The following is a 5732-nucleotide window of genomic DNA, read 5'->3' on the forward strand; positions in this document are numbered from 1 at the left end:
CCATTGTAAACCAACCTTAGAATGAGTCATCAGAAAAATCATCCTTTTTTTACTCTTACTAGCGACACTGAAGAATTCTGACAAGTCAGAGTACGAGTCTCTTTGCCCTTTCTCCACATCTGGCAATTAATTTTAGATTTGCACATTTCGATCATTATTTAGAAAATACGCAGAACACAGGGTAGAGTGCTACTACTGCAGGAACAGATTCCGCTCTCTCTGTAGAAGGCTTGAAAATAAAAGTTGAGGCCAAAATAATGAAGAAATAGCAAGCCCGGAACAAGCTACAGAAATAGCTGCATTTGCTCTTCTTGCTTTTAGGGGTATTTAAGGCCTGATCTCTCCAGTAATTACAGCAGCAGTATTAGTATCACTTCTTTGAACTGTTTAAAACAAGTAAATTACCAAACACCAGATAAAATGCTTACATGACTAAAACCCAATTACACTATCTGCAGAGTCTATACATCTACTTTATCATATTATATAGCAAATTATAGGAGCGCTCAGCATGTTTATTAAAAATGTATTGTATAATGTAAAGTCATTCCTTAATGCAGCGAAGAGACAAAAGAACAGGCCCAGCTGGGTTTTTTTTGGAGAGAATTTTAATAGATGTGTAATCAAAACTGTAACTTAACCATTTAACATCTTAGTGCAGAAAAATGTGTAGTGTTTACAAACACTAGTCTCCAACCTCACCAACGTGTTTTATTGGATTTCTTCTTCCTCAGCCATTTTCAGCATAAACACCTGGAACAGAACAGCATGGATGAGTGAACCATTCGACACTAAATATTAACCCATTTGTTAACGTTTTAAGAGATATCATCAGAAAAACCTTTGCTCACCACCAGTCAATCTGCCGGTAATTCCAGCAATTTTTGGTTAGTTTCATCATATGATATCTTTAGGTAAACTGATAACCGTGCAGAAGACAGCTGTTCTTACACATTTATTGTCCATATTTTAGTTGAAGTATTTACCTAGAACTTCATTAATTACACTTTTAGAGCTAAGAACAGGCAGAACGAGAAACACAGCCCATGAGAATGCTCTCCACTAGGTAACATTTCTGAGACTGTAGCCAAAACCCATCATGATGAACTAAGAGCACACCAAATATTAAACTCACCCAGAAGGATTTCCTGCTCTTCCTCTCTCACTGCTTTCCACAGGACTTGTGAAGAGCTGTAACATTAATTGGCAGATATTAGTAACAATCATCTCATGGCAGCTGAGACCTGCAAGCTATACCTAAATACAAAGATAGCAGGAAATAAGTACCAGGCTTTACATTTTGAGGAAGAGGAGGGAAAGCAGATTTATTCAAGCTATAAAATAAGCCTCTGAAGTTTTTAGCAGCCTATAAGCCTCATTTATTCCCAACTTAGATTCCACCTGGTATAAAGCTCTACACGGTACAGAGAAATTAGTCACTTACCTTCACTCTGAGGCCACGTCCAAAGAACAACCTGCTCCCAGTCCTAATTGTGTCACATTTATCTGGAAAGACCAGGCTCTGCAGACGAAGTGAAACAGATGAACATGAAGCTACGTTTAATATTTCAAGAGCACTTTTCACAGAAAGCAAGTATAAAGAGAAGTTGCCTGATTAGTTCTAGAAGACAAATTTCCAGACAACTCAAACTCTGCGTGCACGTAGCTGTATTTCAGACAAATAAGAAGGTTATCGTCAGTTCTCGCATCTGACGGCACTTCCTATTCAGGGTTATCATCATCAACAGCCAGCAACTTCTGTACTTGATTACTTAAAACACATTAATTGTATTATTTCGAACCAACAGCTACAGATTTACCACTTCATTCACAAAAGGCTTAAGTAAACCTAGTGTTAATTCATTTTTATTCAATTTGCTTCAAAATGTAATTATTACAGGTTATTTTCAATTAACAGTTCCATTGAACTGCTTTACACCACTAGTATATAAGTAAAGGCCTGGAACTTTCCCAACAGTTTTGCACAGCTTAATACAAAATAAACTTTAACTTACTGTCTACTTCAGGACGTCATTCTGCTGTGGGAATAAAAGCAAAAGAAGCATTACTTGAATACTCTTGAGCAGTAATTTCAGAAAATTATGAAGTGGTTTATCCAGAAAAAAGACCCAAACAAAAACCCAAAAAACCAGAACCTCACCAGCAAGAATCTGCTTGCAATTCCACTCATATTTGCACTGATATCATGAATCACCAAAATATTTACATCAGACACCTTTTAGTAGTCAACAATCCTCTCTAAACTGTTTTTAGTCGGGAACTTAGAAATCTCGCTTACTCAGCCTGCCAGGCTGCATTTACCAAAAGGGCAATTTTAAAATTGAAATTCCACCAATTTCAAGGATGTGACTTGCATTGCACAGAAAGAGTGTGGGGCACATCTGACAACCGAAAGAGTGACCTGTTGGCTACAAATATCGCCATAAAAATAGAATTTTTAAAAAAAAAAAATCCATAAAAAGCAGACTAATGCCCGTCGCTAACCACAAAAGCGTTCCCTCCACAGGCCGTGGGGAACTCTCAAGCCCAGCAGGACCCTGTCCCAGCAGCGTGCGATGCTGTGAGCAGCCAGGGAGAAGCCTATGAGGTTTACGAGGAGGAAGGAACCCAATACGAACAGGCCTCACTCTCCCAGGCCTCTCCCGGAGCCGGGCAAGGGCAGCACCATCCCGCCCGCGGGATTTTACCTCACACACAGACACACACTCACAGAGCTCAGTCCCAGACCTCCCGCCCCAGCCCACCGCCTCGTAACATACCGGGGAGCCGTTCCAGCAGTCCCGGCCCCGCTGGCGGGGTCCCGGAAGCCTCCGGTGCCGGTGTCTGCCCTCATGGCCGGCCTGTGGAGGGACAAGGGGAGTCAGGCGCCGCGTGCTCCGAGGCCACACCCCTCCCCGCACGTCACCAACGGCCGCACGTTCTCCCTCACCCACCCCCATGGCTGCCCCGGATGGTCGGGCCCGGCCCGAGCCGCCCTTGGGGACGGGGGGGGAAGGCACGGCGGACTCCACCACTGCCGGCGGCGGGGGGAAGCCCGCACCTCAGTCTGCTAAACTCAGTCTGCCTCCCCCCCTACCCGCCTTCCACAAGGCCCAACCGGTCCCGTTGGGCCGCAGTCCCCCTCTCACCATCGCCCAGGCACACAAGAGAAAAGGGCGGGAAGGACCGCGGCGGCCGCTTATAAAGGCTTGGGACGTACCACCCCGCGGCGGGGGGGGGGGGGGGGAGGTGACGGGCCGTGCCACTGCTCCCACGAGGCGGGGGCGTGCCTAGGCGTCCATTTCCTGCAGCGCGGCCCGGGAGGGAGGCGGGCGTGGGGGTTCTCTCAGCCTCGCCGGGCAGGTGGGACCCCGATTTTAGGCAGGAGGAAAGCAGGAAAGTGGGTTCGTCCAGGCTGCAGCTCGGAGCGGGGACCCGCATCTCGCCCCGCTCGGGGCAGCCACGGGCCCTTCACCAAGGGGAGCAGCGCTGGCATTTGTTGTCTGTGCGCCAGCAAAAGGCCGTCGGTCGGAGTGGTTTCCGACCACTTTTATTTGGAATAGAACAGCTGGTTAAATAAAAGTTTCATTATTTTCACATTATAACGTCAGCTTGAAATGAGAATCGGGGTGGTTTGCTTTCCTTGTCCCTGTTAAAGGCAGTCTGCCTGAGGAGAGCTGCAGGCCCAGAGCCTGCAGTCCCCACGCCACTATTCCTTTTGCACAATGTAACAGTTTACCCCAAAAATAGCTTTTTAAAAACTGAAAAAACTTGATCGGAGGACTAGAGTGGCCCTGTAACAAGTCACCTAAAATTCAGAACCATTTTTTTTCCTCTGAGGCACAGATCCCCCAGCAAAAGCCAAAGACAAACAACTTCTTGCAATTTCAGTTCATTTTAGTAAAATATACAGGTTGCACTTCTCGGAACATTAGAACAATCTCAGAGCGTTAATTTCTGCATCAAATTCCTTGAAGGTGACCTACTTATAGGTCTTGCATTCTTTTTATTACACAAAGAATTCAAATTACTTAATTTTCCTCCTTACATTGAAATTGCAATTTGTCTAACCTGGAATACCCGAATATCTGGGAGTTCAGTGTAAGATCAAGAACACACCAGCTACGAGTCAAACAGCCGACCACAAAGAGAAAGGGACTCAGAAAAAAATTCTCAATGCAATCTCTCTCTAGGTCAAAGAAATTTAAGTTAACCACGCTGAGGAAAACCATTCACTGAAGATTCGGTGCTCATTTTTAATTATCAAAACTCAGCAGTTCAGGTAACTGGGAAGACCAAAACTAGAATTCCAGGAAACCCTTCTCAAGGCTTCTCTGTACATCATCGAAACGCAAAAACAGGCAAACACTCAATTATAAACAAAAAAACCAACCACTCTGTAGGGCCCTTCAAGAGTAAACCTCTGTTTTTCTTGCAGCTAAGCTACCATGGCGTCATGAACACATATAACCCTCCCCTCAAACAATAACACAACGGACCCAACTGACACAGAGGCATTTGCAAGGCGTAATTACGACTACCTGGAAGACAGAATTGGTGTTAATGGCTCCTCTTCCTCGAACACGAGCCTTTGCCGACGTCGCTTTTCTTGATTTCACACACCCATCGGTTCAGATCTTTTATATCAGCTGAAGAGATTCTCTGTTCCCATTCTGCCCTTCAAACCAGTTGGTCTGTCCTTCACCAGGCTCAAGTTATGAGTATTTACATGGAAACGGGGTGGTTTTCAGCAACGTTAAGAGCAGAGCACATCCAGCTACGGAGCTTAAAAACACACCAGGGTTCATGACCACGCAGGAGCCCATCCTCATAGAGCAGGTGGATGGGTCATATCTACCATCTCCTTTCAGGAAAAGGAAAGGTCCTAACAGATCTGAAGCAGCGGTACAGCACAAAGGTTTACTGGCAAAAAGACACCGGTTAAATAAATCTTATCAGGATGTTAAGAAGTGGGTACGGTATGGGTATGATTCTATTTGAAAGCATTTGGAAGGGTTGTATTGATGAAAGCACATGTTAAAGTGAATTATTACAGTGATGAGACATTGCAGTCCTTTACTCTCAACAGTACTTTTATAAGACATATTTATATATTCGATAATTAAATATAAAATCAAGGATGAGTGTCACAAAACAAGGAAATAAGGCTTGAAGCCCGGTCAGTCCCCAGACTACTCTTCCAGTCACTCTACCTTTCATTTTACTTTTAAATTTTACATGCTGTTGTTCTTACACATAATAAAGCAGTAAGAAAAGTTAACTGCAGATTCCTTGCTTTTGTGAAGCCTCAAACCTACTTCAACTTAGTACAAAAATGGGGAAAAAAGAGATAAAGCATTTGTTTGTTAAAGAGCAGAAAGGGGAAGAGATATTCACAGACATTTTGGACTGACAGAACCTAGGAAAACAAATATTCAGACTATCAAAATGTGGCAGACAGTGGTTTTGCTACTTGTTCGGTTTTGCCAGGGTGTGATGTGGTAGCATCATTCCTTATTTAATTCTTGGTAACTGAAATAAATGCCATAGGCAACAAGAAGAAATGGCAGGTGTACACCCATCAAACCTTTTTCCTACCTAGAGAGGGTACGCAGGTCAAAAAAGCCAAGTGTAACACATCAACCATGTGCACATCCACACGTACTACACAGTAAGAACATTCAAAAATATTGACATGAGACAGTGATCCTATAGTTTTCCTTTTCTCTTTT

The 5732-nt window shown here is 43.9% G+C and overlaps 2 non-coding genes across 2 annotated transcripts; both read right to left on the minus strand.

Moving 5' to 3' along the window:
- Window positions 1-829: 829 nt before the first annotated feature.
- Window positions 830-903, minus strand: LOC141473466 (small nucleolar RNA SNORD65). Its single transcript, XR_012463563.1, has one exon. It is a non-coding gene; the product is annotated as a small nucleolar RNA SNORD65 (small nucleolar RNA).
- A 768-nt stretch (window positions 904-1671) lies between these two features.
- On the minus strand, window positions 1672-1746 carry LOC141473462 (small nucleolar RNA SNORD49). The gene has a single exon (XR_012463559.1). It is a non-coding gene; the product is annotated as a small nucleolar RNA SNORD49 (small nucleolar RNA).
- Window positions 1747-5732: the final 3986 nt, after the last annotated feature.

This window comes from Numenius arquata, chromosome 18 (genome assembly GCF_964106895.1).
Source record: "Numenius arquata chromosome 18, bNumArq3.hap1.1, whole genome shotgun sequence".
NCBI lineage: Eukaryota > Metazoa > Chordata > Aves > Charadriiformes > Scolopacidae > Numenius > Numenius arquata.